General features: G+C 35.1%; 1 protein-coding gene across 5 annotated transcripts in view; it reads left to right on the top strand.

Annotated features, from left to right (window-relative positions):
* Positions 1–6,538: 6,538 nt before the first annotated feature.
* The window catches only part of LOC118202925 (zinc finger MIZ domain-containing protein 1-like), a 1,176,934-nt gene continuing 1,156,611 nt past the window's right edge, over positions 6,539–26,861 (top strand). For 3 of the 5 annotated variants that reach the window (XM_085814450.1, XM_085814452.1, XM_085814449.1), the window contains exon 1: positions 6,541–7,076. The gene's annotated coding sequence lies outside the window, so the exon portion shown is untranslated. Of the gene's footprint in view, positions 7,077–26,861 lie in introns of all 5 variants that reach the window. The other 2 variants (XM_085814453.1, XM_085814451.1) reach the window with 2 other exon arrangements.

Genomic DNA, 26,861 nt, shown 5'->3' with positions numbered 1-26,861 from the left:
TAACTCTTAAATGCTTTTTGAAAAGGTAAGAAGAAATTTTAAGCATTCAGAAACTGAAAATGAGTAGAAAGGAATGCTGCCTTCAGCAGTTAACAGAATTTTACAATTTGATAATTAATTAAGCTGTTTTAATAGAGGTAACCGCATGCAGTTATTCATTTTCCTTTTTCTAATATTTTTAGATTACATTTTTCAAGAAAAATTGTCAATAAAACTTTAATAAAAAATATGAATTAATTAATGAACCTATTATATCAGTTTAAAATTCTATCAACTGCTATACCTAGTATTATTTTCCTACACATTTTCAGCTTTCGGATGATTAAATTTCCTTCATATTTTTTCAACGAAAATTTAATAGTTAATTTAAAGATATGAAACTTAAAAGTAAAATTCTGATGTGTACACCACATGACTTCCTTGTACGGAATATTAAATTATACGCATTTTTTCTTGCATTTCATTTAAACTTATTGGATTGAATTAAATCTACTTCGCCGACAGCGCATAAACCACAATAGAATAAATGCATTCTTTAAAATTCACTCTAATATTTGTTTAGCATAGCGACACTCTAGCGCTAGATTCACTTGTATTATATTTCGTTCATATTATATTTCATAATGCACAAAATTTATATCATTTAAAGAATAGAATTATCTAATCGTTGCCATATGTTCTATTCAAATATTACAATAAAGCTAGAACGATGTATAAAAGAAATTAAGCAAACCAAACAAAACAGAAACAGTTTTTCGCAGACGATTGAGTATTTCTCATTCAATTAATTCAGTTCTAACTTCGCGAGAAGGCAAAAATACATAAAAACTCAAAATATCTATATTAAAAATTATTTTATTATTTATTTTTTATATTTTATTACCACGCTATTTTCAGTGATGGTGTTTTTAAACTGTAAAGTTTTCGAATAGCTTTATCTTCGGTAAAGATGTTTTAGAACTACGATGTTTTCTCCTTGTTTTCTTTTCGTCCACAATGTTGTATGACAACGTTTTCTCCTTGCGTTGTTTTCTAAGTGATATTTTCGGTAGACACCGAGGCATTCATAGCCGCAGTTTCTCAACCTTACTAACAAATGTTCCTACTAAACGAGCTAACTCCGGTCCCGCACACTGCAGATTTTGCATGGTTTCTTTGTTAAGGAAAATTTTAAATGGTGAATTTCGTCTTCTCTTTTTCTCAATTAGATTAAATACAGTCCCCCCCCCAAAAAAAAAAAAATTTAAATTTATATCAATAAAAACACTTCTAATTTTTTTCTCAAAAATTATAATTTATAATGAATGCTATTCAGTTTCGTTTTTTTAACGTTAATTGATTATATGATAATCTAATTTCCAGTTGCTTTATTGCCAGACACTGACCTTTTTAACATTACACCACTTATTCGTACCAGTTTAATATGCAGTCACAAGAAAAGTGTGTAATTAAATCGAGAAAGATTTGGTTTCCAGGATACGTGCAGTTGATACAGCAAGAAATTGCAACATAATACTGGCAAGAGGAAATGACAGTATGAAGACAACTTGAGTTATATAGTGAAATTAATTAATTTTGGACACACGTTTATTATAATAATGGAAACATTTACCTATTTAAGAAGGTTTTACTGCATGTATAGAATATTGGAATTATACAGATATGTAATTAATTCTATTAAGCATACAGTAAAAAATTATTATCGTAAAATACGATTTCATGGCATACGATTTCCTGGAGACTGTAAATGATAAGATTTTAATAACAGAAGACAAAGAATGAAAGAAATATATAAAAAGGGATAATAAGTGATCTGCAACGTAAAGTTGAAGATAATACTTTAACACAAAAATGGGAGGAAATCAGAAGAATCTTAAGAAAGTAATAACGGAATTTATAGATTTTAAATTGCGTTTTATCTGATAAAAACATTTCTTTTCATATTGGAATTTTTAGCCATGATAACGTTTACAACAAAAATGACTTTTTGGACTTCAAAATTATGCAAATTTCTGCATAAGAGTTTTTCTCTCAAACACTTTTAAATAATAAAAAAAAAATAAAAAAAAAAATAAAAAAATAAAAAAAAAAAAAAAATTAAATGTTTAATATGTTTATAAAAGAAACATTTTTTACATCCCTATCAAAAAACAAATGTAACCGAAATTCTACCCGCTGCAAAACGTACACAAGGTTTCTTTACAGAAAACGTTTCCTGCAATAAATTCAGTTATTAAGATTGTAGAGAAATTAGGTGTTTTTGCCGCAGGAGTACATGAAAAATGAGCAATGACCTCTCCAGGACTCGAAGCTGGACCTCTCGAATACGCGCCGAGTGTGCTACCCGTTACACTACGAAGGCATGCTAGAAGAAGGGAGAAAGTACCTTATATACTCTCCCATTTAAAGGGACGAATGATGGGAAAAATGAGCAATGCCCTTGCCGGGACTCGAACTTGGACTTCTCCAATCCGCCCCGAGTGTGTTACTGCTGAATGCTGTGATCATACTTGAAGATTCAATCATACATGAACTAGTTGTGGAGTGATATCCACTACCTTCAGTTCAGGCGCCATTACAGAGTCATTAGGTTATTCTGAAGCAGGAGACATACTAAATGAGCACGGCCCTGGCCAATACTCAAACCCTGGACCTCTCGAATACACGTGAGTGTGCTATGCGTTACACAACGAAGGCGTTATTCAAAATTCGATGACTCTATGTACCGTTATTTTATGACAATGTGAGAAATATACATACATTTACGCAGATTTTCATTTTTTAATTTCTTCAAATATAATGCAGGACTCTAACATTTTATGGCAACAGTTTGAAAAGTGAACCGACATTTATCCGTCCGACGCAAAATGCCAAAACGAAACTAATAGTCCTTCGGGATTCAAATCCCTTTGGACCAATAAAAATAAAAATTTTAATAATTGGCTAGTTTTGCATTGAGCATATGTGTTAATTTAATGTACGTGTTAAGGGATTTATGTAACATAAGAGTAACTAGAAAAAAAAATATTTCTGCATGTCTAAACTATATCATGCATATAAAATACTGAAAATACTTGTGAAACAGTATATAAAATCAAAATTGTTAGCCCAGAAGGGTATTGGTCTCGAAACGGCATTTTGCGTCTGTTCAGTATAAATGTCTGTTTCGCTTTCAAATTGTTACCATCAAATATTATCACCCTGTACTACATGTAAAGAAATTAAATAATGAAGAACTTGCATGAATGTATATATGTTTCTTGCACTTGTTGAAAAACGACAGTACCTAGAGCCATCCAATTTTGAATAACGTAGTCCACCACCCGAATATGGCCACCTGGAAGGCCACATTTGGAGCTTCGGATTTGTTTGGTTGTCTGTTTTATATTTAGTAAAACTTTAAAGAATTTTTAATTAACAAACTCACCGATTTCAAAGCGAGCAATAACAATACTACAGAAAAAAAAAAAAAGCATTTTTATCTTCAGCGCGCGAGATTGTTCATTGGAAATTCTAAAGATATGCTGTTTTTAAATATTTTTAGCTCAAAGCTACATCAATCCAAACGCTCTCGAAACGTGTATATTGTGTAAAAAATCTGAAAACACCCAAACCTGAAAGGTTGCCCACCAGCGGCAGAGCGGTAAAGATGCTGAACACTGGTAGTTCGGTCCGAGGTTCGAATCCCGCGAACGGGCTGGCTGCATGAGCGTTTTCGTGGTTTTCCCCATGTGTAACGTGTATACGAGCCAGTTTCCCTTAGAAAGTCCTCCACGAAGGCATCCCTCCCCTTAGGCAGATAGCCCTCGTGTGCTTTTCCATAATTAAATAATCCAGTCCAATCCAATCCAAAATCTGAAAGCTTTCAGATTTTTTTTCTTTCTTGATTTTTGCAAAATCCAAAAATCATTCATTTTGTTCTAGAAATTTTAATATTATATGTTAAAGAACTATTTTGATATTGCATTAATAATCGAAAGTCTTATATATACGAAGCACCCGATAATAAAAAGTCTAATAAATGTGTTTCGAGAAACTCGAGATTTGGAAGAAAGGGTTTAAAGCACGTATGGAATTTTCACTCGTTTGGGCACAATTTTCTTCTTCCTTTGAAAAAACTTTCTATAGACTTTTCGAGAGAGAGAGAGAGAGAAAAGGGGTATTTATTTATTTAATTACTTTGCAATCCTCATTGCATTATAAAATAAAAAAAACACATAAATGTGAATAATTTTAGAAAAACTTCAGATATTCTTCATATTGAACAAGTACTTTGAAATCAGATTGATTGTTTGGTGAAAACGTGATAAAATTTATTGTTTGGTGAAAACGTGAAACCAAACGTTATTGATTATTTGGTGAAAACGTGAAAAAACGTGATAAGATTTTTAGAAGTAAATGTTTGAGTTTATCACATAAATATGAATTCCAGTATTAAAGAAGCTGACTGAAAGCAATTCTAAAAGATGTAAAGATAGTAAGATTTTGTCTAAAATTTTCAATTTCTTCCCGGTAGTATCGTATAGCTCGGTAGAATTTTTGTCAAAGTTTCTAAACTATTGTTAAATAATCAAAACAGAAATTGCGACGGAGCTCACCGGAGCCCTAAATGAAGGAGTTCCGGTACTTCTTTTATGTAAGTGAACCACGACTGTAGCAGATAAATTATGTTTTAATTGTAAACATGCTTTACAAATCAATTCTAACTTCTAAATGCAGGCCTAGTCTTTCCTTCGCATAAAGGGTGAGACTTTTAAGAAAGTAAACGCCTCCCAGTCAAATGTCAAAGGCTAGGATGTGAAATGAATTTATGAGAACGGCCAAGTTTTGTGCTCGCGCCTGTAGACGTTCTGAATGATGTAACCAAACGGGGGGGGGGATCACTTATGTTACATGTACAGAGCAGTCTTATGTCTATTCTCACGTTGTTACCGAATCGTATTTAGGGAAAATTTCTGCTTGACGGCTAGAAGTATATCGACAGCGCATCGCGATCAGAAAGTCTTGAACTCTTTCCTCTTTATTTTCAAAGCTATACTTTTTTTGTTAAAAATTCCCTTCCATATCCTGATAGCATTTCTAGAATTCTCCCTATTCTCTTTAGTGGAGTTTTAATCGTTTTGTCGTTTTTCCTTAGTATGCTGGAAAAAAAAAAAAAAAAAAAAAAAAAAAAAAGAGTTATACCTTGGAATAGTACATTATACGAACTCATTATACTCATATGGAGATCGTTTGAGCTGCTTCTTAGCTTTTAAATAGAACTGTACTTCAAGGCGATGCTCCAAATAAGACAAGGTCCGATATTTTTTTTTCTATTTAAATATCTAAAATTAATTTCATAATTTATTAGATTTCTCTTTATCTCTTTACATTTCTTATATCTCTCATACTACACATTCTCTTACATTACATTTAAATTTAATTATTTAATTAGTTTAATCTTTATAAGGTATTTCTCCCGCCTTCTTATCGTGCCTTCGTAGCGTTGTGGTTAGCACGCTTGACGCGTATTCGAGAGATCCGAGGTTCGAGTCCCGGCGAAGGCATTTCTCATTTTTAATCTTTCCTGCTTCAAAAATACCGAATGACTCTACATCTTTAGTTATTTTACTTATTTTTTTCCCTTTCCTTCCTCACAGTCTTCCATTGTGCTCTGGCACTTCTAATTTTGGAAATTAAACCCTGTAAAGAGTACATAACTGTGTCTAACTCTGTAAATTATTAATTCTGTAGAAGAAAAAAATCCTTAGCTGACGATTTGCGAACATTTTAACCGAAAGACATAAAACGCAGTAATTGCAGGCATATCTCTTTTGCTGGAATCACCCTTTTATGGAGAATTGCAATATAATTAGTTCCGTATATTTACCGACCAGATTTTGCATAAACGGATTATGGTAGGCTTAAAACAATAACAACTGTATTGGTTCTATTCACGAATGCGTTTAAATTTTTGTGTCTTATACTTCGACATGAAACTAATTGCTTTTACCTTAAATGCAAATAAATAAAAACAATAAACCAAAAGGATTATAGGAAAACAATATTAAAACTGCCTGAATCATTATCTTTAGTTACAAAAAGAACTAGAAACATGCTAAATAAATTTCTGTGAATAAGGCAGAGAAATTATGCGTTATTGTCTTTTGTTTTCTCTGATTTATTTATTTACATTTCGGCTGCGCATCGCACACTCAAGTTTATTAAAAGAGAAAATGTAGCGAGCATAAAAATGAAGTTCGATTTAGACATGATGTTTTAAATGCTTTATCGTTTCTGCGCAAGAATTTTCTCTTTTTATTTCAACTGCGATAAAATAATCGTAAGCGCAGATGACTTTAGAAAAAGCTTTTAGAAGCTTTATCTGCTCCAAAACTATTTTCCTTATATCAGAAGCCTCACCTCTCAACGCAACGCTGGAAAAAAAGACACAGGGGGAAAAAGAGGGAAAATTCGTCCCTGTCAGAGGGAAAAATCAATTTCCCCGATCTGCGTGTCAAATCAAAGAAAGCTAAGTAGGCTTAGCTAACGAGACGTGTACGCGAAGTATCCTAAAAAGTTCCCCTTGTAAAAGTACCTGAGCTTGTGTGAAGTTACATGTACTCTTCCTTTGACATCCGTCCATTGATAACATTTTAGATTTACGCGGATTGTTGGTTAGAATATTCAAAGATGAAGTTTTCTATGTTTTGTTTTGAGGTTTAACTTCTGGATTCCCTTTTTGAACGGAGAAGTGTTTGGAACCGTCGCGGGGAACACGTGCTCCGCTTGCGGCATGAACCGAAAGGTAAACTGCGGCGGGAGATTCGTAAATACGCATTGTTAGTTCTTCGAATTAGGCTTAAGTGGTGTGTGTATGTGTGTGATCGGCCGCTGATATCGTTAATGCAACAGCTGATAGTGCGCCGCTAAGCACGTGGATTTTGTTTCGCTTTTCAAAGACGCCTCCGCAGTTACAGTGTGTTGTTGACAGATACTGTGGATCAAATTTATTTATGCATTCCCACACCGCTTTGTGATTTAAGTAACTGAGTGTTTTTTCCACTGTATTTTCTCCACAAGAAAGCATCTGACTGGTAAGTTGTGTACCGTACTTTTTTTAAAAAAAATTTTAATAACTTTATGTTTGCAGTATGCGAGCTGAAGGAAAAATTGCTTTTGTGTTTGGAGGGAAAAATTGTTTAATATTTATTTTTGACACTCAAATCTGTATGTCACACATTTCAAAAATATGTCACATGGGTTCTTATGTATGTAAATCATTAAGAAGTATATCGTTTTCAAATTTCTTTTTATTATTTGTTTTAACACCGATAAGAAGGCAATGCATTGCTATAATTTGAAATAAAAATTACTCTATGATAATTCGACAGCAGCTATCAGAATTGGCAGGTTTTAAGGCTACGAGGATAATTGTTGCTTTTTTTTTAACATAAAATAAACGTAATAATATCGTGACGTAAAAATTATTTCGCAGCTGCAGATATTTTTAATGCCAAAATTACTGAGTATTTTTTTTTTTTTTTTTTTTTTTTTTTTTATCATGGCATGAAATTATCTGTCGTCTTGCACTTCTAAATGTTTTTATCTTGCACAGTGACGTCATTCCGTTTAGTGTTTGCGGTATTTCAAGAGAAAAAAAGAAACCAAGAATTAGCAATATTTCGTGGGATTTGTTTATACTTCTTTGGCACATTCTCAAACTAGCTTGAGGGCATTGCGTAAATAATGGCTTAAAGGGCCATTTTTACTCATATGAGAATTAATTTTTTGTGCAATAATTCATTTATTTATTTTTTGCGAATTATTATTTTTTTTTTAAATGTATGCAGCCCGTAAAGATTTCATTTTATATTTGGGGATGTATGTATACCTCTGTATTCAAAATATTCGGAGAAAACTCGTATACGTAAAAATTTCAAAAAATGCATTTGCGTTTTAGATAGTGACGTTTTCGATAAAAGAAATGCATGAAAGAACATCACTTTGAGATATGAATTGGCGTAACCCAGGATAAGACAATTCGTGGTGTAATGCAAACGAAATTGAAGCATCTTTCGACCCTTCGATACAGTGTCGCATTTTCAGCAGATATTTACAGGCATTGCGCCTTTATCGATTGATTTTATTTACAGATGCAGACACATTTGTAAGAAGATTTAAACAATGTATATTAAAAACGCTATTGAATGTATGTGTTATTAGAGACGCGATGACAAAAGTTGGAAGATAGGAATGATGGATTGTTTGGGTTTAGATTAGAGAAAATCTGCGAACTGTGTCTGCCGAGGGAAGAATGCTTTCGTGGAGAACTCTAAGGGATTGGCTGGTGTTGGCATCACAGCTAGGTTAAACTATTGAAACCCCATGCAGCAACCTTTTCTCTCCCCTGGAATAGAACCCGAGACTAGTTACCAGTGTTTTGTAGCTTTGACACTCCAACAGTGCAGCCGATTTTTATAAGCCAGGTTCCACTAGAACTAGCTGAGTTTTTGAACAAAATCTTAATTCCACCAGGAATCCCAAATAAAATGTGCTCCGGGATTTTGTTCCATAATTGGTTTGGTTTGGTTTATTGAGATTATGGCAAAGCACACTAGGGCTATCTGCCTAAGGGGAGGGATGCCTTCGTGGAGGACTTTCTAAGGGAAACTGGCTTGTATACACGTTACACATGTCATTTGTATACGTGAAATTTCATCATCAGCAATTGGTACGATACCCCCTTGTGGGCCCTGGCTTTCTTCAGGAGCCTTTCCAACTTCACCCTCCTTTCAGCAATTGACCTCCAGTTCTTAATTTTTAGAATAGTAAAGACAGTCCCTCCGTTTTCGTGGGCGTTTTCGTGGTTTTCCCCATGTGTAACGTGTATAGGAGCCAGTTTCCCTTAGAAAGTCCTCCACGAAGGCATCCCTCCTTTAGGCAGATAGCCCTAGTGTGCTTTGCCGTATTCTCAATACACTACCCTCCGTCTTTTCTTAAGTCTTCCTTTTGATCTTCCACAAACAAAAGTTGTAATAAACACCTCAAGGACAGTTCTCCCTGCATCTATTCTCAGGAGCTGACCTGTCCATCTCTTTCTATTTAATTTTATGGATTTAATAATATTTTCACTTTTATAAATTTTGTAGCTTTCGAAGCTCTACCGTTCGTGCTATACATTATTCTCCAAAACAGCGCCAAAAATAGTTCTTGGAATCTTCCTTTCATTTCAAAGATCGCCGAAGCTCTTTCTTCCCTCATCTTCAACAGTCCATGTCTCTTGAAGCATAGGTTAAAATACTGATTTGATCAAATACCTTCTACAATGAAATTTTGGTCCTCCTCTGTATTAGATGGGATTTCTTCAGAAGTACATAAAAATTCATAATCAAAATAACAAATAAAAAAAAAAAAAAAATCTGAAAGTTTTCAGATTTTAAATTACGTCCAAAGGAGCGTTTTCTTTTAACGTTTTGTGTGTTACCATTATTTATTAAATATAATGTTCTACGTACTCAAAGTATAAAATTTAGTTCAACAGCAATATCGCAAATTAATTTTAAAATGAGGATATCTTTAGAATTTCCGATACAGATTCTCGCGCTCTGGTGATAAAAATGTTTATTTTTCGTGCAGTGTTGCCATGGCTCGCTTTGAAATCATTTAGTTTGTTAATCAAAAATTCTTTAAAGTGTTATAAAAATCTGAAATGCATAATAAAACAAATTTCACATTCGGGCTTCCACATGCCCATATTCTATGGAAGATTACGTTATTCAAAATTAGATGGATCTAAGTACCGTTGTTTTATCACAATACCAGAAACATGCATACACTTATGCAGATTCTTCATTATTTAATTGCTTTAAATATAAGACAGGACAATAATATATGGTGGCAACGATTTCAAAAGTGAAATTTGTTTACATTTGAAACTTAGCAGAATAGTGAATTAAGTCTTTCTGCATCTTCAGTGTCTTTTTGCCGAGTGGGACCAAAAGGAAAGTTTTAGTCTAGTGGCAGCGAAAAATCTGCCTTCTTGCCTCTTGTAGAAACTGTAGTTTTAGTTGTAAAATTTGGTTTGGTACTATTCGGTTTCGAGGGCCGTAAAAAATCGCCAAACTATTGTTGATGCCAATGCTGCCAAAAATAATTGCGGCAACCCTAATAATTGCGGCAAGAAAGGAAGTATAATAGTAAATAACTATTTAAGATTGATGTTTTAATTTAGATGAAAGGTTAATTTCATATAAAGGTTAATTTTATATGAAAAAGGCTAAACATGACTGAATGGAAGTATAATAGTAAATAACTATTTCAGATCATTATTATAATTTACATAAAAATTGCTAAACATAACTGAATGGATGCCTTCATCGCTATTTCGCTACCGACTCATCGCTAAAGCATAATTTCATCTCGTTGGTTGTTCTAACGTAATTTTCTATACTGAATGATGCCTTTTCTTTGAAAATATTCTCGCTAAAGTGCAGAATCGCTCACTTATTTGTATGCCGCTTTTTAGAAGGGTAAAAACAATTGGATTTTTGTTAATTTTCTTTTACTTTTTAAGTGAAAATAGGTCGATGTGTACATAGATAAAGTCAAGGGTGGGCGCAGTGCCATTTTTGTACAATTCTAGGATTTTTTTCAAGTGAAAATAGGTCGATGTGCACATGAATACCGAGTATGTGCAATTCTTAAAAACGCGTCAAGCTGTGGGTGATTCTGCACTTTACCCAAAATTCTATTGCCGACTTTTCGTCAGGGCAATTCCCAAATTGTTAAATCCATAGAATATCAAAAAAGGATTTAAAATAAAAAAAAAAAAAGGATTTAAAAATTAAACTAGTATTTCAATGGCGTCTTAAGAAATATAGAACTATATAAATTTACGCAATCTGAAATCAGCGCGTACGCTAGATTTGGCGCGCTGTTAAATGGGCGCGTTTACTAGATTTGGCGCTTTTGCGCATACATTTTCGCTGCAATTTTTTTACGGCCCTCGAAACCGAACAGTACCTTTGGTTTTTTAATTGTTTTAATTGTATTTCTTGTTTTATGTTTTTCTATATCTTTCAATTTTTAATGAAAATATTTTGAGTTTTTATGTAATTTTGCCTAGCCGCGAAGTGAGAACTGGATTAATTGAATGAAAAATCTATCTCAAATGAAATTCGAGGAACTAAGTTTAAATTAAATGCAGGAAAAATGCGTATTATTTAATATTCTGTACGACGTGGTCATTTGGTGCACACATCATATTTTTTTCTCCGTTTTACATTATTCTGTGTGTTTATTCTTTTCCCATTTAATTACTTCCTTTTTCTTTCTTCGCAACAGGCCCACCAGCGGCCGAGCGGTAAAGTCGCTGAACACTGGTAGTTCGGTCCGAGGTTCGAATCCCGCAAACGGGCTGGCTGCATGGGCGTTTTCGTGGTTTTCCCCATGTGTAACGTGTATACGAGCCAGTTTCCCTTAGAAAGTCCTCCACGAAGGCATCCCTCCTCTTAGGCAGATAGCCCTCGTGTGCTTTGCCATAATTAAATACACACACACACACACTTTCTTCGCAACATGTGCCTCCAAATACCAGTTCATTTGTTTTCCAATATTTAAATTTTGAAATATTGGTGTTTTCACTTGACGATTTGATAGTCGATATCCGAACAATCAGTTTCCTAACGGACAGAATACGGTTAAGATTTTTATTTTTCACTTCCTTGGATAAAGTAAAGGAACGATCACGAAAAATTTCGAGCATCCTATTTCAGCGAAAATATCCATTTTGACCGCTCCCCAGTGGCGGCTCGTGGCTAAAATTAGTGGGGGTGCTTTTCCAAAAAAATTTAACCTTTGTTTTAAAATTGTCTGAAAGAAAACAAACATGTATAAAAAGAAAATTTATTTTGAAACATCAGGAAATCTTACAATAAAAAAATTAAACATTTCTTAATGACTTTAACCAAAATTTTTACAGTTCACTCTTTGTCTATTCATTTAAAAATGAAATCCATTCTTCTTCTTTTACTTTGCGCGAAACAATCAATAATTTTCTCCTTGATTTCTGGATGACAACTGAGGAAATATTTCTTTATTGAAAGCAATGCAAGCGCATTTAGTCTATCCGAATTCTAGTGCTTCTTAGAACAGTTTGCATTCTTTTTAATGTTGAAAAGCAGCGTTCTGCCTCTGATGTAGTCATGGGAACTCTCAAGAGAATTTTTATCAGTTTCGTAATTCCGCTAAGAACATCATCTAGATTATTTTCGAAGATAAATTTCAGTAGCTCATTTAATTTTTAGTATTCATGGATATCAGGCATACAATAGAATACTTTCAGTTCAGTTTCAAGCTTTCCTTTGTCAATCATTGGATATGCTTCAGCAGGTCAGTACTATTTCTTATGTAGAATGTTCATTCCTAAAACTAGCGAAGCATTTCTTGTTTAACAATTTAGAAGCTGCAAAGTGTTTAGTGGAAGAATATCTCTGCATTATATCAATACATAGCATAAAGTCACATATTTCCTTCTTCTATTCTTTTGCCATCGGTGTCTTTGGAAAATTCTCAGAGTACTCTGAGTTTCTTAATTCTAAGATAGCAGTTTTGGAATTTGTTATATATTCGTTAACTTTAAACACATTAATTTCTCTGAATTGCATTTGACTGTATATTATTTCAACATGAGGCATCTGATAAAAAGCTCTAACCAAAACTTGAAATTGTCATCATTTAGATATTTTAAAATTCATATTGCTTTTGCAATAGGAACAGTTGTTTCATTTGTTGTTGTTCTGCATTTGACGTTGATTGAATTTCGCTAAGGCAATTTTTTAAAAGGTTGCAAATTTTCATGAACTCTGTTTATGGTCGTATGATGAAGTTCCACCTTATGGAGCAATACCACACGCGCGGAGTAAAAAGAAATCACTTTTCGAACAACATGCCAGAATTTCGGCACTGCAAGAGAAACAGTGCTCTTCTAACTGCCCGGCTCGCGTGCTGCTTTCTGTGTGCGCATGCGCAGAACAGCCATACACCACATCGCTGGAACTGTGAAGCGCGCAGTTCCAAAGACGCGTACCTTTTTGACAAAGTTCGGGGATGGCTACTGACATAAAGCTTAAGGATTATGTATTGTAAAAGTATAAAGAAAGAATTAAAGGCTAAAGGACACGCTATATTAAATATTAAAAATAATAATAAGTGGAAATTAGGGGTGCTGCAGTTCCACAGTGCTTATTACGAGCCGCCACTGCCGCTCTCGAACCCATTCGAATTATACTTTTGTGTGACGTCCATACCTAAGGACAGAATAAAGGACTCTTTTCCAGAAAACATCGTAAAATGGATTTAAAATGGTTTCAGAAGATATTTTTTTCCGTGATGTTTGTATGTATCTCGTTATCTACTGTTAAAAAGTTGTGTAAGTGGAACTAAGCCTAACAAAGCCGCTCTTTGTTTACATTTGAAACTCTTTAGTAGAATAGTGAATTAAGTCAATCCCTGCACCATCTTCAGTGTCTTTTACCTGAGTGGGACCAAAAGTAAACTTTCAATTTTGTGCACTGAAAAATCTGTCTTTTTGCCCGCTGGATAAATTATTTCTTTTTGCGTACAAACAGTAATTTTAATTGTAAAAAAAATTTTTTTGGATTGTTTCAAATTGTCTTTGGTGTTTTATGTTTTTCTGTATTTTACAATTTTTAATGAAGAGGTTTTGAGTTTTTGTGTATATTGGCCTTGCCGCGAAGAGAAAACTGTGAATTCATTCAACGAGAAATATATCTGTAATGAAATTCGAAGAAATAAGTTTAAATGAAATGTGGCAAAAATTGTGTATAATTGAATAGGCCGTTCAAAGAAGTCGTCTTATATGTTCACATCATATTTTTTTTTAATGGTCTTGAATTGATGTTCACGACTTTACTAAAATGTACCGAAGCGCATTACGTTAAACCTTAATAAAATCCGAAGACCTTAAACCTCATACATTTACTCTTGTTGAAATATTCTTTAAAGATGCCTATTAAAATGATGATTTTTAATTCCATTTCTTTACCTCTGAAATACTAAAAAATTATTTCTTTTTCGTTCTGAAAGTGATTTTAAATTTAATTAATTAGCTGGAGACATGCGTAAATAAGGAATAAAACACGCTAATTGGATTAGAACTGAATAAACATACCTTAAAAAACGTGGAAGAGATAAAAATTCAATTAATAATATTCGAAATCTTGATTAATGAATCAAGACATGAGGAGGAATCCTGGGTATTTTTACTTGCTTTCGTGCTAGAGATTCAACCAGTGGATATAAACTTGCTGCTCCTTGATTTCAGTTTGCCGATTCTATAGGGATGGTAAAAATCCTTGGTAAAGTAAATATAAAATGCTGTTTTCGTTCTTTTTACTCAAATTAGTTTAATGATGATCATTTTCATGGTAGAAATTTTAGTGATGTATGTCTATTATATTCATTTTGTATAAACATTGCTTTTTATCACTAACTGTATGTATTTAAAATCACGCATTAAATGTGTTCTGGGATAATTTGCTTCTGCCATACTACCTTTCGAAACGATCCTGCCATTCAACAAGTTTCCTAACGTTTGTTAACTTAACCCTTTCCGACACGCTACCTTTTAAAATTGGAGTTTTGATTTAAAAAAAAAAAAAAAAGGAAGAAGGTAGACATTCAGGCCTAGAGGAGTATATGCAAGTAGAATTTTGTGAAGATAGCACTTATCGTTTTAATTCTGTGGGTGTGCCCAGAGTGGGCACACTGATTGAATAGAGCTTCCAAAAGAATGCTGAAACGAGCATTGTTGTCAATGAACTGAGCGATTAGATGCGGAGAAACAAAGAATACAGATTTTCAGTTGTCCTAGATTGTCGGTGAGCCCGGTCTGGGCATACCTAGGGTTCGCCGTTTGATTTTAGGCAAGATTTCAAGGTGAAAATTTAAAACTAATATAGAATAAGGAGATTAGCATACAGCCAAAAAAATAACATAGAAATTTCTTTTCAAACAATTCCTTTTATACCCTAAAAAAATCTGGAAGATTTCTTTGAAAGATGAGGATCTTAAAAAACTAAACATGGCTAAAATATATGGACTGGTTTGTGTTGAGCTGCCGTCTACTATAAATAAAGAAGGTTCAGAGTTCCTTTTTCATTCAATTTTTCTGTGCATACAGAAGGAAACTTTTAGGTGTGCCCAGACCGGACACACTGTGCCGCAGAGGGTTAAGATATCGGGTGTTTTAGTTTATGCAATATCGTGAACTGATAAACTGCCATCAAGTCTTTCTACATATCTCTCATTTTGATCAAACGTAAGATTAAATCATAATTTTGAAATTAATCAAAAATTAATTTTGATTCAAGAAGCTTCAGTTAGCTTTTAGATTTTATATTACACCCATGAATGGGCTTTTTTTTAACGTTTTGTGTATTACTCTTATTTATTAAATATCGTGTCCTTCGCACTTAAAACATAAAATTCAATTCAACAGCAATTTCGCAAAATATTCAGAAGAGCATATCTTTAGAATTTCCGATACACAGTCTCGCGCGCTGGAGATATTTTTTTTTGTTTCGTACAGTGTTGCCATTTCTCGCTTTGAAATCGTTTAGTTTCTTAATCAAAAACTCATATATGCGTTACAAAATATGAACTATATAATAAAACAAATTCGAAATTTGGGCTTCCAGATGCCCATATTCGGGTGGAGGGTTACGTTATTCGGAACTGGATGGCTCTAGGTACCGTAGTTTTATCACAATGCGAGAAAAACTATATTCATTTATGCAGATTCATTTTGTTTAATTTCTTTAAATATAATACATGGCTCTAATATTTGGTGGCAAAAATTAAAAAAGTTATTCGCCGTTTATAGTGAATCAACGCGAAATGTCAAATTAAAATTAATACCCCTTTGGGTTAAAAAAAAAAGGCTCATCATTTATACGATACAGTGAGGGGATTTTCAGTTACGTATATGAAGAATTAAAAATTGTTGTTAAACCTCTGCTTATTTCATTATTTAGTAAATTACGTTATGATTTCATGTATTATGTATTTTATGCATTCGTTATAGTTCTGTTTTATTACCTTTTTTTCTAAGAATTGATTAAAAGAAGGAAAGAAACGAAAGTTATAGAATTTTACAAATCCCAGTTTTAAATAAATAATCCTTAAAACGAATCGAGGGGATTTTGGTGAAGTCGAAAATACACTGTCTGGAGAGCATTTGACAGCATTTTTATTAGGTGTTCAATCCTAGTTTTTTCTTCTATCCGCCTTTTATAAAATTGTTTTCGTATTTGAAATAGGACCACTGCATATATAAATCCACCCTAATTTTAATTGCAGTCGAACTCACTTTTAAGGAGCGTGGAGGGATCGTGAGATTTGCTCGTTATAACCGAGTTCTTGTAAAAAACGGGTTCGTTGAGAAAATCATAAATTTTCATACATAACACTTAGTATATGGTATAGTATACTTTATTTATATTTTCTGTACAGTACAAAAGAAGTTGGTTAATTTCATTTGGATTGCGTTATTGGCTCTTTCTTGTGTTATGGTTCTTCGGAGAAGACACATGGCCCGAAAAACATCGTCATATGCAACCCTGCCTTTGGAAGTTTTTCTGCGCACTCGAAAGCCATTGAGTATATTGGGTTGCGGTTCAGCTTGAAAGCCCACACATTCGTCGTTATCATCGTCGCTTTCATTATTTTTTTCATCTGTTTTATCTTGAATTCCAGGTCGATATCCTCGGGAGTAGGTATCTCGGAAGTGATAACACCCGAGTTAACAGATACATAATTTTCACATTCTTCTCTACTTATACCAACATTTTCCAAGAAGTCTGCTTCTTCTTGTTCAGTGATTTGGCCCTCTTGAGAAATGTCCAATCCAGCCGTACGGAAGCAATTGGTAATGCATGTTTTCCAATTGCTAACTTTTCTAATTGATGTAAAGTTTTCCAATGCATCGTTCATTAAAGTATAGCTTGGAGTATGTTTACATTAGCATTTGAGGTTATTCCCAATTTTTAATCTTCTATCGAAAAGCATCAACATCAAGTGCTCACAAAAGTTTGACTTAAAACGTCTGATGATCCCGTGATCCGCAGCCTGGATAACACTTGTAGAATTCGGTGGTAAAAATAGAATTCGGGTCACTCCCCATGATAAAACACGATAAAAAATGTCGTCCTCTTATTCGCAGGATTGACTCGCAACTACTAACTTACGGTTGACTTCGGAATGTTATAGAAATTTTTCCAAAAAAGAATTAGCTGAGCTGGATAGGTGGAAGTCGGTAAAAATTCTATGAATCACAAAACCGTTGCTCATTATATCTGGGGTTTGCTTGTAAAAGCGATTTATGCTGCCATAGACTTAACATCGTACCAACCAAGTATTTTCAATTTCCTCGTTAAATACAGGTTCTCATTAAATTAGGGCTCGTTATAAGCGAGTTGTACTGTGCACAAATAATCTATCGTATTTATTCCTTAAAAATAGTGTTTATATTTAACGAAAGCATTCGTATTTGTTCCAGTAAATCATATTGTTGAATCTTGAAAAGGTAATTTTTTTTAAAAAAAAATTGTGCTTAATTTTAAAGGAATACATTGTAGTATTAATTTAGATATAAATATTTAAGTTATTGAAATGAAAAATTTTGTAAAGAAGCAGCATTGTACTTGGTCCAATTCATCTAAAACTTGTACTATCTTACGTGTTGTATTATTACGAATTCTGGTGTTCGATGTTTTGTCAAAAGTATTGTCAAAATCCACAATATTTTAAAATTCTCTGGTTAGACGTGATCCCTATGGCTGCAGATGTGTATTGGCGATAGAGAATTTCACACCATTAGAACGATGGTTAAAAATAAAAAAAATTTTGAAGCCATTAAATCCAGGGACGTCACTAATGATTCTGCACGTTACTCATTATCGTGAAAATTCGGGATCATTGCTGTAACAAACTGCTGTGATCCTGTATCGAAGGTCTCCTATCCCTCTTTCCCTATCATCAACCTCTCGACAGGACTTTCGCTCGCCGTGTTTTCGAGTGCTCTCTGGCCGCACAGACGCTATACGGTTACAAACCTCCACATCTTCTCCGGAATTTGAATCCCCTCAAACTAGCATTATTTAGTGAGCCCACTGGTAGGCTTGTCTTCTGTGAAGATGGTATATACTCAGAAATTTTGAAATGGATTCAGAAGAGATTTTTTTCGAGACGTCTGTACGCACGTATGTACGTATCTCGCATAACTCAAAAACGAGTAACCTCAGAACATTGAAATACGTGGGACTGCTATAACATGTGGTTGTGCACCTCCCTTTTTGGCTGCAATCGGCCGCACCAAAAGTGAACACATATGTAAGAAAAATAAAGAATATGTAAAAGATTAAATTAGCAGCGAAAATTAATGCCCTTCTGTATTATAAAAATAGTATCCTGTACTTGCACTACGTCATTTCGAGAAAAATCTATGTCCATATGACTCTTACATAATTCTGGTGATGTAAATTTAAATTACATCACCAGAATTGTTTGAGAAATTCGCTGTTTGAGAAATTCAAACTCAAACAGCGAATAGTAATTTTACAACAATATTAACCATCCAATCATAATGCATTGAGAAGCAAAATTAACTCTCTGAATTAAGATTTCACTCTGAACATAAAGCACTTGCTTTCACACCGCTTTGGCATAGCTGGAGTGCTGTCTGTCTGCTCCTTCTTTTTTGCTACAAATTTATTAAAAATGTAAACTTTTTGGAATAGGCACAATAAATGTGCGAACTTGTTTGTGGCCACAACATGTTTACTGAAATAAAAGTTAAATTAAATATACCTTGACTACGAAATTTCTTATTCCTTGTGGATCGGCGTTTCAGCATTCTACGGTATCAAAATTCTAGCTGTTCATTGTGGGTACAACCACCTGCGTTCTACTACAAAATCTATTACATATACACACATACACACACATACCCACTCTGTTACCCGGCTTCGTGAGCTCAGTGTTTTTATTCTTATATATTAATAAATTGTGCACTTTTTGCTTTAAAAGTGGTTAAATTATGTTATTTTTAAATGTTTCCGTTAAGGTTTTTTTATGACTTTAGTTAATATGCATGCAATAGTTGTAGAATTATCAGCAACTGAAAAATTGTTTAAGTGGTATTAAGCTTAACGAAGCCACTATGTAAATACTACGAAATATCCATCGTTGTAGACGATGAGCGAATGAAAGCTTATGTAATACAGTACAACTCCAGTTATCCGAACTCTCCGACTATCCGAATCCATGATTATCCGATCTGCTTTCAAAATTTCAGAATTTTTCGAAATTAGCTGAAGAAAAAGGAAGTGGAAACTCAAGAAAAGAAAAGGGAAGAGACAGGAGAAGATGAGGATGTCGTATCACTTGAGGAATCAAGAAACATTCTCTTGAAAATTTCTGGATGTTCAGACGCTAGTGCTGAGAATGCAGCAAAACGGAGACCCTGGTTTTCAAGTTTTAAAAGATAATGAACTTCTTGAAAGAAAAGAAAATGTCAAGGAAGAAGATGACTTTAATGTCGAGGTTGAAGCAGACACGGTACCGACTTTGAAACTGCGTAAAGTGGATGGAGCGTCAGCCCGAGTGTGACCACATACAGCTTCCCATTGTCAAGCGGATGTGCGACGTGGCTGCACGAACAGCTTACTTTGACCGAGATGTTCAGCAAGCAATGACTTTTAGCACTGTTAAGTACTATACAGTACGCTATACATAACATGTACGTAAAAGTGTTGCCTTTTCATTTTAATTAAAGCGTTTTAAGTATTGCCTTGTTTCAAGTGTTCTCGTGTAAGTCGTAAAAGTGTTGCCTTTCGTGGTGTAGTTCTTCTCCACGTTGGGCCGGTATTCTAGAGGTCCGTGGTTCGATTCTCGGCGAAAGCGGTTGTTAATTTTTCATCTCTTCTGCTTCCAAAAAATGTTTAATGTCTCTGCAGTGGCATCCGAACTAAAAGGGTGGTGGATGCTGATTTCTCACCACACGGGATTTAGCGATTGAGTACATTAAAAACCATAGTCGCCCTTTAAAAGGGGGAGTATATAAGCGTGCCTTCGTAGTGTAGTGGTTCTGCACGCTGGGCCGGTATTCCAGAGGTCCGTGGTTCGATTCCCGGCGAAGGCGGTTGCTAATTTTCTGTCTTCTGCTTCCAAAAAAATGGCTAATGTCTCTGAAAGTTTTTTATCCCATTTTCAACATACAATAATTAATTAGAGTGTGCGTAGACACTTTCTTCGGAAAATATTCATTTATCCGAATTTTTGATTATCCGAATGGGTTCCGGCCCGATTGGTTCGGATAACTAGAGTTCTACTGTATTTCGGAAGTGAAAAAGTTTTGAACTTCTAACTGAACCTAAGCATTGGCACATTTCCAGAGAATTTCCCAGACGAGCACTAAAGAGCAAAGGGGGCAAAGACCCTATTAAAAATTATTATTAAAACGGTCCCCACCACAATTGCGTCCAGTACCCCGCCACCCACGCCTCGGTAAAAATGGTAATCTCAAACTATTTCGAGGCTTTTAAAATCCTTTCGCTGCGAGAATATGATAGGGATCTGGGCAGAAATTCCCCAAGGAGCAGAATTAAACTTTTCGCCGAGGATCGGGAATGAAGATGGATAAACTCTCAAAATGGAAGTGATTTTTCCGCGCCTTCTCATTAATTACCGGCGGCCAGCTTCCAACGCCGAGTTAGCAGCCGCACTTGAACTAATACACTTTGCCAAAGATAGATTGGTGCAAGGATGTGTGGCGTGATTTTCAAGTTGCCAGTCTTTGAAATGATGTTAAGCTTACCACCATTTCTACGATGCGAGAGGATCCTGCTTGCATTTCATCACTTTTGATGCCTCAAGTGGCTGCTTGGAAGTTTTCGCACTTAGTGTAATTGTGCGCGAAAATATTTTGAATACGTTATTAAAGAAGAATGGTAGTTGGGGGACGTTGAGTTCTTTATTTGTTATGCAAAAGACCTTACATCGGAAACATGCAGTATGTCAAAATAGTTCGTTTTCAATGTTCTTGAAATAGAATTTTATTACACTATGTAACCGGTGTAAAAAATGCTAGTTTTAAGCTATTAGTTTCGTTTTGGTATTTGCGTTGATTCATTATAAAAGGCGAATCACTTTTTAAATTGTTGCCACCAAATATTAGAGCCCTCTATTATATTTAAAGAAATAAAATAAATATATATATGTTCCTCGCATTGTGATAAAATGACGGTACCTAGAGCCATCCCGTTTTGAATAACGTAATCTCTCCACCCGAATATGGGCATCTGGAATCCCGAATTTGGAATTTGTTCTATTATCTGTTTCATATTTTGTAGCACTTTAACGAATTTTTGATTAACAAACTCAACGATTTCAAAGCGAGCAGTGACAACACTGCACGGGGAAAAAAAAAAAAAAAATTATCTCCAGCGCGCGAAACTGTGTATCGAAAATTCTAAAGATAGGCTCATTTAAATATTTTGCGATATTGCTGTTGAATTGAACTTTATGTGGTTTCAGCACGAAGAACATGATATTTAATAAATGGAGGTAACACACAAAACGTTAAAAAAAAAAGCTCCTTTGGGCGTAATATAAAATTTGAAAGCTTTCAGATTTTTTTTTTATTTAATATTTTATAAATAATAGTTAAGAATAAAACCACCTAACTTTTTGATATAGCTGCGAAGTTTTTATTTAAATCTCTCTTAATGGGAGATTGTTTTGCCATTGTAGCAAAGATAATTAACGTGGGTGGTCAGTGAGGGTTAACTGTATGCGCCAATAGGCTCGATTTAGAATTCCGGTCAAGGGAATTGACATTTGTGACAGTAGTGGCTTAGCGTAATGGGCTCAGAAGTCTTTTTGGCAGATTGGTAATAGCAAAAAAAGATATCGGAGACATGGCCTTGATCAAAATTGGTATCAACGTAGGAGATAATTATTGCATATTTTTCTTAAAGCTAATTCAGTCCATGCAGCGAAAGCAGCTTTATAGAGACAAATTATATTAAACTTTCTATTGCGTGTTATGCGTGTTTCTATTGTGTGTATTATTGTTGTTGTCTTGTCTATGGTCTCCCACCCCTCTCCTCTTCCAACAAACCACACGAGAGGACTTTCGGCTCGCCATATATGTAGAGTGCCCGCATGCCACGAAGACACTTTACATTTACATACATTCATGCCTTCTCCATGTTTCGAAACCAGGCCCTTCGATACCGTATTAGGCTCCCCTAACCGCTATACTGGGCGGCAATACGTGTTTTAGAGGAAGGCCTATAAAAATAAGGTTAAACAGTTATTATGCAAACATTAATAGTAAAACCTAAAACGAAATTTCTGAGTTATTGGCAAAAAAGAATAAAACTAATGTATTTTATAATAGCTAATATTTCAGTGAATTTACTCCCACCTTTCTGCATGCCTTTGTGGTGTAACGGTTATCACACTCGTCGCGTATTTTGATAGGTCCAAGTTCTAGTCGCGGCAAGGGCATTGCTCATTTTTCACATTTCCTACTTCAAAAAATCCGAATGACTCTACAGTGGCACCCGAACTAAAAGGTGGTGGATGATGATTTTGACCATCGGGATTTGGCCATTGGATTCCCTTATCACCAGTCGCCCTTTAAAAGGGGGAGTAAATCAGATATTTACTCCCTACTTTCTGTATGCCTTCGTGGTGTAATGATTAGCAAACTCGGCGCTTATTTCAAGAGGTTCAGGTTCGACATACCGGTGAGGGCATTGCTCATTTTTTACCTCTCCTGCTTCTAAGTAACCTAATGTCTCAACAGAGTTAGTTCGCAGACGCGTCAGAGCGGTTGAAATGGAAGACGTTTTGAAAAGTGATCGAGCTGTGATTCGTTGTTCTGATCGTGTACCTGGAGCTCGGCTATACCGTTGCTGCCGACTGTGTGTACCTTCTCAAGTGTCTTTAAGTGTTTAGGGGTCTTTACGTGTCTGAAGCGTCTTAGGTGTTTAAATGTTATAGGTGTTTTTAGTATTCATGTATTCTTTTTATTTATTTATTTATTTATTTATTTATGTGCACATTTCATGTGTGTTTATGCTCTGTTTAATGTACAAACAAGACTGCCCCACCCACAAATGTACATCAAATTTCAATGTAGCCCAATGTCGCCCTTGTATGGCCATGTTTAATCTGAATGGAATATCAATAAGCTCCCGGTGCGGCCTTGTGCGGCTCCAGGAAATTGTTGCATCTGGATAGTGGAAGGCGTGGGACATATGCCTGCTTACCCCTGTTAAACACCAGGCGCCCTCGTCCTCCGTCACCTGTCGTCACCTGCCGACTGTTATTGTGCCGCTTAGAAGACATCCGACATAAGCGCCCTGGTATGTTGAGTGATGGTGTCATGTTCCTGCATGGCAATATCCTGCCCACGCCAAACTCTAGAATTCCTGAAAACGTTTAAATGGGAAGTCCTGAGTCCCCTCCCCCTTATAGCCCAGGTTTAGCACCCAGTGACTGTTGTCGTTTTCCAAAATTGAAGGAACGTTTATCTGGGATGAGGGTTTCTTCAGACGATGTTGTGGAACCAGTCACCGAGAACTGTCTCAGTAGGCAGGGACGTAGTTTCTACCAACCCGGATTAAACAAGTTGGTCTTGTGTTCAGATAAATGCTTAAATAGATTTTGTGATATGTGGAAAATATGATAGGAAAGTATGCCTCTTAATTCCCTTGTGTATTTTGTATCTATTATTAGTTGAGCGCCACGTCAGCCGTTGCTGACACAAGATTTTCCGTTTAGGCCGCGTGAGCCATCTGTGGCTGACACTAAATTTTCCGTTTAGGCCGCGTCAGCCATCTGTGGCTGATGCTAGATTTTCCGTTTAGGCCGCGTCAGCCATCTGTGGCTGACACTAGATTTTCCGTTTAGGCCGCGTCAGCCATCTTTGGCTGACACTAGATTTTCCGTTTAGGCCGCGTCAGACATCTGTGGCTGAGACTAGATTTTCCGTTTAGGCCGCGTCAGCTATCCTTGCCTGACACTAGACCTTTTCGCTTAGGCCGCGTCGACCGCCGCTGGCTGACAGCGTGTAACATAATATATTACTATAAAATTTACACTGTTTTATGAAATTACACAAAATTTATTTAAAATTTACTTAATTTTGATTCATGATTTGATTTTGACTCATTGGATTTCATTGAAACACGGTAAATATAAAAACGGTTCTCCGTTACAGCTATTACAAAACGGGACAACACTCTTTTAGTCTTTTTTTTTCTGGCCATTACTCTACCAGCTTCTGTTGCATTTTTATCATAACATAATTTACAATATATTCGTACTTCATAGGCTTTTCCCGGTTTCCTTCGGAGTTTATGTTGTCGTTTTCTAGATATTCTTGCATTTTTGTTCAACGAAATGTCTTCTTTTTCACAACTTGCTGCTATATTCTACCGCGATACGAATCACTGGCCCTACAATACCAGCGCTTTTAAGCGAAGCGCGTGGCCTGAACGGGATTGCCTAAAACATACGCGTGGCGCTCAACGTGTTAATAAATATTTTGTATTACCCTTCTAATAATCTATTCTTCCAATAAGGGATAGTTAACAACAATAATTATTTTTATATCCGGTATTTATGGTTCAGAACTGAAGCACTAGAAAATCAACTTGTTTTCAAATGTATCAAATTACCTGTATTCAAATACTGATAATATGAATACTCTATCTGAGAAATGAGCTGTTGTAGTAACGAAATATGTACATTTAAGGGCAACTTTCTATGATTACCATCGTTTTTAATATCTTATCTTAACACTGTTGAACGGATTTCACTTTTAGGCAGTTGTAGATCTTGCTTGTCACAAGTGTGAAAGATATAATATTTCTTAAGGAGAAATCTAAACACTTCAACAAAAGTTAGTGTTACTATTTTTTGCCGCAAAATTAAGAGGTACCTTTTATGTTCGTACCATTTAAGGCAATGATTATTGTATTTCCCATGTTTTTTTAACATTTTCACTGACCCATTTCATTTATTGTTCATGTTCATCTTAACCGTTTGATATTATCTGATGTAGTATATGATAAAATATCTGATGATGTGTCTGATGTAGTAATATAATAAAAGTAGGGCAATTGATTATTGGTACAATTTTATTTATTAAGGAAAATTTCATATAACTAATGAAAATGATTTAAATTGGCTAGTACAGTGTTTCTCAGCTGGATTTACTCAAAGGACCGGTAAAATATTTCGGTAACGTTCTTGCGGACCGGTAAGTTTAATAATTCGACCTATTGGCACAATTTTTCCGCATAAATAAATATTAAACTAGTAAACTATTGTAATTGTAATGTAGGTGCTGTTGTAATATCGGTAATCGGTCGATGACGCTTTGGGTTTTGGACAGATAGCTGGATATTTCGCGGACCGACAAATATTTCTTGCGGATCGTCGGTTTAGAAATACTGGGCTAGTAGATTATGGTATTGTTGATTGCTGTTGTAGTTGTGGTGTGTATGATAAAGTCTATTCAAATAGTGCCACGGGTGAAGATGACAGCCTTGGCAATCTCCAAAATGTTATCATCGCAGAGGTTCTGTCTCTTAAACAGAACCGCAACAGCAATTCAGCAAGGATGGCCGGTCAATCGAAAATGTGTGCAGTTGTCAGTTCTGTGTTCGGGCAATTATCACAGTTCTGTTTCGATCCTCTGTGATGGCCAGTTCTAAGTCTGGCGATGGTTTTGGTTATAAGTCGATCTGCATCGATGTTATGGAGCTGGTGCTTTATTGGAATTGAATATTCCTTCAATCTGTATTTAGCCATGGCATTTGAGTCCAAAAGGGTTACATTTACATTATTATTATTGTTGACAATTCGAGCCTATTTTGCCCTTTTATCTGCGTTCTCGTTACCTGTGATGCTGACGTGTGCTGGCAACCATTGAAGAATGCAGACCTTATTTAGCTTTTGAAGCTCGTTTAGGCGAAAGTGGATCCCGTTGGTGATCTGGGAGCTTCCTTCCAGGTTTAAGTGTAAGAGCTTGTTGCCTTTGCATCACAGAAGACAGCGATTCCTTTTTATAGCAAGAATGCAGATCTTCTTTAGCTTATGTTTAGTGAAAGTAGATCCCGTTGGTGATCTGGGAGCTTCCATCCAAGTTTGCTTGTAGTCACAGAAGACAATGATTCCTTTTTCTTCCTCAGAATTCCCTTCCTTGGATGTATACATGTCAAGAATGTCCGGTGTTGCCAGAAGCTCGCAAGTAAAATTATAGACTATGGCTACAGCGGCAGTTATGTGTTCACAAGTAGTCAGAAATACTGAAGAACCACCATTATTGATTGTCTCATCTGATGAACTATTTGTATAAGCGTGTACAAAGTCCTTTTTTTGGACACTGTTCAACGGTCCTGATCCCTTTGTCTAAATTAAAATATCGGATTATTTTTGTGAAAAAAGCCAAATTCGTTTCATAACAAATTCTCTTCTCATATTCTCATTTTCTTCTTTTGACATTTTCATAGAGCCGTTTTATTTATTATTATTGTTGATCAGGTTTTTTTTTAATAGTTTGATACGATTTGATTCACAAGCGATATTTGTCTGTAGCGTTATTTAATGTAGCTTTCAATTAAATTATATAAATTGACTTTATAAATTCTATTTATTGCTTTGTGAATTTCTGCTTTAGAATTTCAATCTTTTTTTTATGAAAAATATTAAGCTTTTTTCCATTAAGACAAGTATTACATGAGCAGTAAAACGTATAAAGTACGTTAAAGAGGCTTAAA

The sequence above is a fragment of the Stegodyphus dumicola genome, chromosome 4 (genome assembly GCF_044657685.1).
Source record: "Stegodyphus dumicola isolate Sdum_Otavi_A_Nest chromosome 4, ASM4465768v1".
In the NCBI taxonomy this organism is placed as follows: domain Eukaryota; kingdom Metazoa; phylum Arthropoda; class Arachnida; order Araneae; family Eresidae; genus Stegodyphus; species Stegodyphus dumicola.
This window is presented reverse-complemented; position numbering and strand designations above follow the sequence as displayed.